Source organism: Coffea eugenioides, chromosome 2 (genome assembly GCF_003713205.1).
Source record: "Coffea eugenioides isolate CCC68of chromosome 2, Ceug_1.0, whole genome shotgun sequence".
In the NCBI taxonomy this organism is placed as follows: Eukaryota; Viridiplantae; Streptophyta; class Magnoliopsida; order Gentianales; family Rubiaceae; genus Coffea; species Coffea eugenioides.
The window spans coordinates 53684162-53691410 of NC_040036.1; positions in this window are offsets into that span (position 1 = coordinate 53684162).

Genomic DNA, 7249 nt, shown 5'->3' on the forward strand with positions numbered 1-7249 from the left:
AGGAAAACAAATAACATGGAATGAGCCAAAGCCCAGTGGTATACTACCCAATAAGCAATCAAAGTCATATAAGAATGAACCTTCATTTAAAGTGCACAAATAAGCAATGAAGCAAACCGGTAAAAGGATACGGTCGGCTCTCAAGAGCCGCTTTCCACGCTTGCAATCTTGAACCAACCTCATTGACTCTCCGTCAATGTTAAATACCAAACCGTAGACAACTCTTTACTTCCATTCCTTCCACCCAACATACCCCAACCGGGCCCGCACTCCATTTCAGTAGCTTTTGGTAATACTCGAGTTTACCGGAACCAAGGGTCTCATTACCACAAGGTTCCCCAATACAGTCCCCGTGGCAATTCAATGTTCACGACCAAGCCCTCGCCAGCTCGATCCAATTGACTACCAAACGGGGTTGAGCTCAGTAATGCAGTAAGGCCGTTGGACATCGTCCAAACGACATCAATTCAGTTTCCATGAAATGGAATTCACCAACCAATATATCAAGTTCAGTAATGCAATAAAACGGTAGCCAATCAATGACAATATCAAAAGAGGTGAGGGCGGTCAAGTACACCCTTACCTTAATCAATTCCAATATGCAAGTAAGCCATCAAGGCATCACATAACATTTAACAAAGCCACATAGTAACAATTTAGTGAGTGGTATACTCACCAAGCAAGTAAGTGGTTTTTCATGTACCACGATCACCAAGCCGTCGAGCACTACCTTCAAGCCCTAGAACATGTAACACATACAATGAGACTCGAGAACGAGTCACCAAACAATGCTAAACACAACCCCAATAGGGTTTCATATGCATAAATGAACACGATAGCAAACCAGAAATTAAAATTAGCAATAGCCTTGGCCCCGATTAGGAAAAACTGTTTTACACTTATTATGCGGTAATGACACAACTCTCACTACGAATATCGATTGGGGGTGTAAGACCCACCGTTTCGAAGCTATGGAACAGGGCTACAACAATGTAGAAGGTCACTCAATCCAGTTCCTAGCTTAACTAGGTCGAAAATACGAAATACTATACCAGAATTCCCAAAACAGGTTTGCAAAACGCAGAAAACTGTAATCGGTATATCTCAGTCCTTACAAGTCCAAATGCCGAAATTCCAAAGGCATACGTTAGCTAAGACATTCAGCTACATTTCATCAGAAGACATCAACTTCAAAATCCAAACCAAAACCAGTCAAAATGGCCAATCACTATCGCAGTTTTCGCATTCTGCCCAAAGCAGAACAGCTACAGTAATTTCGTCATAACTCACTCCACACTAATCCAAATGCCCTGAAATTTTACAGGCATCTCCATCACATCAATACCTACAACTTTCATGTTTTGAGCAAAGTCAAATTCGGCCTCTAACCCAGTGATCAAAAACCGGACAGAATTGGGGAATTAAGAACCCTAACTTTTCAATTTCACACCAAATCCAAAATTAGTTGCATTTTCCTATCCAATACACCTCATAGAGTCATTATCAACCATTACAATTCATCATACAAGCCCCCAACATCAAGATCATATTAAACCAGAAAAATTCTCAATAAAATAAAAACTTCACCATAACAAGCCAAATCAAGAAACAAATCACATATTACTCCTCTCATGCCTCCATTAAGCACAAAATAAGCATCATTAGAGATAGTAGGGTGTTTCAAGCTTCACTTACCAAGAACCAAGAGAGAGAGGGATGTGGAGCACCTTAGTCTTTCAAACAAAGTTCACCAAAGCTCTCACTATCACTAAAAGGTGAGATTTTATGGAGCAAAAACTAAGTTAATCACTTGAGTTGGTGGATTTGGTCTTGTTAGAAGCTTGAATGTTGAAGAGTTTTGTCTTCCTTGAAGCTTGAGAGGGCCGGCTATGGTGGAGAGAAAAATGAAGAAATTTTAATGAATTTTGAGATATTTAACCTTTGGGTCAAAAGGTCAAAAAAATGTCAAAAGGTGAATAGTGATTCATAAAAGGTATCCAATAAGAAAGTGACATGTGTCACCCTATTAAATGCAATCTTATCATTCTTTTCTCTCTCACATCAATCACTCCACACACTCCACTTATCTCTTAACACCCGATAATTATACACAGTATTCGAAACTTAACCTTATTGGCCGACTTTTTCCGAATTTTTCGCACTAGTGGGTCCCACGTCCACTATTTACTCTTAATTTTCTAAAAATTCTCCAATGCTAGAAAAATCCTCTTAAAACTATAACTGCGCATAAAATCCTCTCAGAAAATATTTCTAAGCCAGAAAATGCAAAATTATGCAATTAAAGGGGAAATAACCCTAGGAAAAATATTAGGGTTTTTACGGGCTCTCACACTCTCCCCCCCTTAAAAGAATTTCGTCCTCGAAATTTCTCACCTTAATTCCCGAAAAGGTTTGGGTATTTCTTTCGCATTTCCTCTTCCATTTCCCAAGTAGCTTCCTCCACTCCGTGGTTTCTCCATAGTACTTTCACTAGTGGAATCTTCTTGTTTCTGAGCTCTTTGACTTTTCGATCAAGTACTTGAACCGGTTTCTCTTCATAGGCCAGTGATTCATCTACTTCGATATCCTCCGGTTGCAACACATGAGATGGGTCTGGATGATACTTCTTTAGCATCGAGACGTGAAAGACATCGTGGATTCGAGATAGACTAGCCGGTAGTTCCAATCGATACGCGACCGCTCCAACCCTCTGCAGGATCTTGTAGGGTCCGACGTACCGCGGTTGAAGTTTCTTTCCTTTACCTGCTGTGAGACTTCGTAAAGGTGTGATCTTAAGAAATACGTGGTCTCCAACTTCAAACTCCAAGTCTTTTCTTCGATTATCCGCGTAGCTCTTTTGGCGACTTTGAGCGGTTTGGATTCGTTGCCTTATCAATTTGACCTTCTCTTGAGCCTCTTCCATCCATGGAATGGTTGCCGGGTCTAGTGCCTTCTTCTCACCAACTTCATCCCAGTAAATCGGCGAGCGGCATTTGCGTCCGTATAAGGCTTCATACGGAGCCATTTGTATCGACGAATGGAAGCTATTGTTATATGCAAATTCGACTAAGGTCATGTGCTGACCCCAATTGCCTCCAAAGTCCAGAATGCACGTTCGTAACATGTCCTCGAGCGTCTGAATTGTCCGTTCTGACTGGCCATCCGTCTGCGGGTGGTAGGTAGTGCTCAAATTGAGTTTCGTCCCCAGGGTTTCTTGAAACTTCTGCCAAAACTGAGACACAAATCGTGGATCCCGATCAGAGACGATGCTCACAGGAACACCGTGTAGTCTTACAACCTCATCCACGTACAGTCGAGCCAATTTGTCCATTGAGTACTTCATGTTCACCGGCAAGAAATGGGCCGACTTGGTTAATCGATCAACGATCACCCAAACGGCATCGTGTCCTCTTTGTGTCCTCGGTAAACCGGAAACGAAGTCCATGGTGATGTTTTCCCACTTCCACTCGGGTATCTCCAAGGGTTGTAACAGACCCGATGGTTTTTGATGCTCTGCCTTCACTTGCTGGCAAATAAGACATTTCTGCACGTATTGAGCTATTTCCCTCTTCATATTATCCCACCAATAGGTCCCTTTCAGGTCCTGATACATCTTACTGCTACCCGGATGGATTGTATACTTAGACCTATGAGCTTCCTCCAGAATTTCTGCTTTCAATGCCTCATCCTTTGGTACCACCACTCGGTTTCGGTACTTTAAAATACCCTCAGGACTCAAATTGAAGTCCGTAGTTTCTCCCTTATCCACTTTCTCTTTCCATTTTTGTACCATCAAATCTTCTTTTTGTGCCTCTTTAATACGTTCCAGTAGAGTGGAGGTAACCCTAACATTGCCAAATATCACCTTATGGCTCCCTAGACAGGGTTTCCACTCGCACACGGATTCTAGCAAACCCCACTCCTTAATCATTAGCCCTGCTACTTGCACCTTACGACTCAAGGCATCTGCTACCACATTTGCCTTTCCCGGATGGTAATTGATCGTACAGTCGTAATCTTCCAGAAATTCCATCCACCTTCGTTGCCTCATGTTTAATTCCTTCTGGGAGAAAAGGTATCTAAGACTTTTGTGATCCGAAAACACTTCGAAGGTCACCCCGTATAGGTAATGCCTCCACTTTTTCAGAGCAAACACCACTGCGGCTAATTCTAGATCATGAGTCGGGTAGTTCTGCTCGTGAAGCTTCAATTTTCTAGAGGCGAAAGCAATCACATTCCGGTTCTGCATCAAAACGCATCCCAGTCCTTCTCGCGATGCATCCGCATATACTACAAACCCGTCCATTCCATTGGGCAAGACCAGTACTGGAGCCATGGTCAATCTTTTCTTTAATTCTTGAAAACTTGTTTCGCATCGGCCGTTCCAGATAAACTGGCCATGCTTCTTTGTCAAGTCAGTTAAAGGTCCTGCCAGTTTGGAAAAATCTTTAATAAACCGTCGGTAGTACCCAGCTAGCCCTAGAAAGCTGCGAATCTCCGTGGGAGTTTCTGGCCTTTTCCAATTTGTCACGGCCTCAACCTTCGCCGGATCCACCGAAATACCTTCGTGGGAGATCACGTGCCCTAGAAACGCTACTCTCTCCAACCAGAACTCGCATTTACTAAACTTGGCATACAGCTGATGTTCCCTCAATGTCTGCAATACCATTCTCAAATGCTTCTCATGCTCCTCGCGTGACTTAGAGTAGACCAAAATGTCATCAATGAACACAACGACAAAGCGGTCTAGATAGGGTTTGAAAACCCTATGCATGAGGTCCATGAAGGCGGCGGGAGCATTAGTCAATCCAAAGGGCATAACGGCAAACTCGTAATGCCCGTATCTCGAGTTGAAAGCAGTCTTCGGAATGTCCTCCTTCCTAATCAACAACTGGTAGTACCCCTGTCGGAGGTCCAACTTCGAGAAGACCACTGCTCCTTGCAGCTGGTCAAACAACTCGTCTATGTGAGGCAGTGGATACTTATTCTTGATGGTCACGTTGTTCAACCCCCTATAATCAATACACATCCTCAACGTTCCGTCCTTTTTCTTCACAAATAGGACCGGAGCTCCCCAAGGAGACTCACTCTCGTGAATGAATCCCCGCTCCAAAAGGTCTTGCAGTTGCAACTTAAGCTCCTTAAGTTCTGCAGGCGCCATTCGGTAAGGGGTTTTTGAGATAGGTGCAGTTCCAGGTAAAAGATCTATTCGGAATTCTATCTCTCTTTCCGGAGGTAAAGCCACTAACTCATCAGGGAAAACATCCGGAAAGTCCCTCACTATGGCTACATCTTCTACCTTTAACTTATCCGTAGGGGTATTAATTAAGAAGGCCAAAAATCCTTGTGCCCCTCTACTTATCAATTTCCTAGTGTAGACACCAAATTTTTGGTGTAATTTCATTTACTGTTTATTTTTAGTTTTTTTATTTGTCGTGTTAGTTTTATTCGATTTTTAGTTTTTAGTTTATAGTTTTATTTTTATTTTTAAGTTTTTAGCATAGAATTTCTTGAAAAGAAAAAAAAGGAAAAAAAAGAAAAAGGAAAAATGAATGAAAAAGGGAAAAAGGAAAAAGGAAAAATAGCAATTTTGTTTTTGTTTATCTATTTTAGTCATTTCTACTTAATTTATCTTTTATTTTTGTTTGGTTTATTTAGGGAAAAGAAAAGAAAAAACAATGGAAAAGAAAAAAAGAAAAATGTGAAAAAAATTAAAAATGGCCATTTTTGTTTAGTTTTTTGTTTAAAATTATTTTTGTTTTGTTATTATTAACTTTGTGTATTATTATTGTTTATATTTTATTTTATCATTTCTGTAATTATCAAGTTGTGTTAAAAAAAAAAAAAAAAATATTATCGCAGCATGCACGCTGCAACTTTTTGCAGCGTGCAAAGTACAATTTCAATAGCCATCGGATGGCTGGATGGAAAGGGAAGGACAAGCCTTCATCCTCACCATTGAGAGCAGGTTTAGGAGATTGGGAAGTGAATATAAAAGAGCAAAGAAAACCACAGCCGCAAGGGGAGTTTTTTCGGGTGAGCAGGGGGTTTTTTGGAGAGCATTAACGGACGAAGAGAGAGCATCGAGCAAAAGAAGAGCAAAAAAGGAAAAAACAAAGGAGGAGTTTTGGGGGGAGGTTTTGGTGACGGCAAAAACAAAAAGAGAAAGCAGGGATAGTTTAGGGGGATCTGGGAGAGAAGATACGAAGGATGGCGGCTGTAGACTAGAGGGGCTGACGGGGAGGAAAGGGAAAAAACAGCAAAAGAAAAAGCTGGGGAGTGACGGCTAGAAACCAGGGGGGGGAGAGAGTTTGAAACGGCAAGAGAAGAAAAAGGAGGCGCGGATGAGAGAGTTCACGGGAGAAAAGGGAAAGAAACCAGGAAAAGGGGGGAAGAGTGACGAGAGAGTTTTGGGGAAGAAGAGATCATCGACGGGCTGAAAGAAAAATTGAGCAAGGGTTTTGGGGATGAGAAGGGAGTTCACGGCTAAGAAAAACTGGAAAGGTCTGAGTGAGGGGCAGAGATAAACAGGAAGAAAGTTGAGATAGTGGAGCCGAGAGCAAGAGGAAAGAGTGAAGGGGCAGCGGCCAAAGCTGGAAGACAGCAAAAGAAAGAAACTAGAGGAGTAGTGGAACCAACGGTCACCACCATCCTTCATTGACGGTCCTCCGAAGACCGAGCAGAGTCATCCCAATCCTTTCACAGTCATTCTCCGGTTCATCTTGTAGTTAAAGGTAACACTTTTATCTTTTTATACTTAGAAGCTGTCTTCTTTAATTGTGGGTTGATACCTTTTTCTTGCAACATGACGGTCGGTGGTCCATCGCCGCCTTTCTTTTATTTCTATGGGTTGGTTTAAGTTTGGTTGTTGGGATTAGAATTCACAATGGAACTGATATGTTTGTTTGGCTTGTGTCATGTCGATTAAGGTTGAAACGTAGTAAAGTTTTGCAGTTCTCACCTCCTGTTTTGCCACTTGGGTTTGCTTAGTATGGAACCGACATTGCCAACCATTTGCTGTGGTCATTTTTTGTTTTCTTCGCCTGGGTCTTTCTGTGGAGTTTGCTGAAGTTTAGATAAATTTTGTTTGATTCATGCTAAGATTGATGATTGGTGATATCTGTGAGTTGAATCGCGAAAGAATCAGTTTTTGTGCATTTTGTCTATAAATTGGAGCTTCTAAAATGTTTGCAGCAGAAATGGAAAGGTTTTCACATGCTCCTTTGCTGTTTTTTCTTACCTACACTTG